This window comes from Penaeus chinensis, chromosome 31 (genome assembly GCF_019202785.1).
Source record: "Penaeus chinensis breed Huanghai No. 1 chromosome 31, ASM1920278v2, whole genome shotgun sequence".
NCBI lineage: Eukaryota > Metazoa > Arthropoda > Malacostraca > Decapoda > Penaeidae > Penaeus > Penaeus chinensis.
Window position 1 is genome coordinate 20,372,788 of NC_061849.1, and position 2,500 is coordinate 20,375,287.

Below are 2,500 nucleotides of genomic sequence, written 5' to 3' on the forward strand. Positions count from 1 at the left end.
ACATTCTGCTTCTTTCTGTATTATGACACTTATGTTATACTCATCAATATGATCTCCTATAAGATGAGTCAGTTTGTCACAGCGGACAGCTGTGAAATAATAATCAATTTCAATGAAATAACACTAACTAAATATAAACAAAAAATGAGGAATTCCAATTTCATCCACCCCACCCCGCCTTTAAACGCTTCCCTTACACGTACCACTACCCATCTTCATTTCTTCCCATTGTTACACGCAAATCAAACGCCATAATACTATTCATATCTCAATAATGATGCATTGCATTGTTAATGCGGTTTATTCCGCTCATAGTTCACATTTAGAATAATTAATAATTGAATGACAATACTAGACATTCTCCATATGACTTAAAATATTATCTTTCCAACAATATATTGTGGGAAATGGAATCGGTGAGATTTTAACCACTTCCTGCATTAATATTTATGACATTAAAACCAAGAGAATTTTATTTGGTTGCCAGACAATGTTACCAGAAAAGAATTGACGAAGAGCATTGGACATACATGGTCAGAAGTGCCATTGACAATGTATGTGTGCGTGTGTGTGTGTGCATATATGTATATATACATAAATAAATATATATATATATATATATATATATATGTGTGTGTGTGTGTGTGTGTGTGTGTGTGTGTGTGTGTGTATGTGTGTGTTATAGATATTCATATATGTGTATTATAGATATTCATATATATATTATATTATGTACATATATATATTATATATTCATAGATATATGTGATATATGTATATGTATATATATTCATAAACACATATCATGCGGTTGTTTGTGTGTATGTGTGTGTGTGTGTGTGTGTGTGTGTGTGTGTGTGTGTGTGTGTGTGTGTGTGTGTGTGTGTGTTTGTGTGTGTGTGAGTGTGTGTGTGTGTGGGTGTGTGTGTTTGTGTGTGTGTGTATATATATTATATATAAACACATACATATTATACACACATCGAAATCGAAAGAAAAAACTCTGCCAGTACAATATCGTTGTACTCGTACGGGGGAACTGATTATCTCTAGTCTCACTGTCCGACAGCACTCACCCAAAGATATCCGACGGTGAAGACAATAAAACTGTCCTCAGACAGAGGGCCGTGGTTTTATTTATACTGAACAGAGATCTCCCAGGGGTGATTGGAGGTGAGGGTGAAGCAGGCAGGTCTGTGGTCTGCAGGCGTGGGGCAAGATGAGAAGAAAGTCCCCGGCATCAGAAACTCGTCTAGTCAGCCATGAAGCGCGAGGAGGGAGTCAAAGGTCAAAGACAATATCAAATATATTTATTAAGGGAATGAAGATCGCTGACTAGAAAAAAAATGTAGTTCGTACATTTGCATGAAATTATGTATACACTTCTAAGTTTCAGGAAAATATAAGATATGTATAAGTGTACGAGAAACACTAATAAGTATTTCTGGAGAAACTTCCGTGTTCACTGGGAGGTCATGACTACACGTTGTATTCTTTACTTCTTCTTTTGATTCAGTGTAAGTTATTTATTCATCACTTTTTATAGAAATAAGTTATAATCAGATGTGATACTGGCAGTGAGGAAAGAAGAGAAACACAAACGAACAAATAAAGGATGAACTGTTAAGAGAAGGAGCGAGGGATATGCGAAAATGGACGAGTCAGTACACAGATCGATGAAGAAAAAAAGGAAAAAAATACAGAATTAAAAGGGATCGAATAGAGAGAAATAAGAAACAGGAATCGCGAAAAGGGAGATGTAAGAATAGTATGAGAAAGAGGGAAAGAGAGAAAAAAAAACGAGAGTGAGCATAACCAATGTGTGAGATATGAAAAAAAAAAAAGAAAGTGTCATCATTAACAAGTACAAAAGTCAAATTTCTTGTCGGGTTGATTGCAATTTATAAAGTGGAAGAGGAGATCATCCTGCAAGAAGAACGGTTAATGCCATAATTGCATAGAAAAGAGAAAATACAATGCAAAGTGAGCTGCATAACATTACACAGTTTGCAATGTTGTTTATATGATTGCAGCTCGAATGTCTGCTCGAATAAAGGATTAAGTGTGTGCAAGAAGCCAAAAGACCAAGCGGTGCTGACACGGCACACTGCTAGCCCTTCAGTATGACGTGTTCTAAAGTTCGAGATCGTGTGCTACAAACAACAGTACTCATAATCATGATAGTGATGATGATAATAACAACAGTAATATCAGTAATAGTAATTATGGTAATAATCTTAATACTGATGAAAATGATAATAGTAACAATAACCATGATAATGAAAACTATAATAATAATAATTATAATAATAACACTAATAATGACAATAAAAGCAATAATGATAATAATAGTACTGATAATAATAATAATAACAATAATAATAATAATGACAATAATAATAACAGCAATACTGATAATAATGATAATGATGATAATAATAATAATGATAATAGTAATAATAATAATAAAGATAATAATAATAAAACGACAACAATAAAG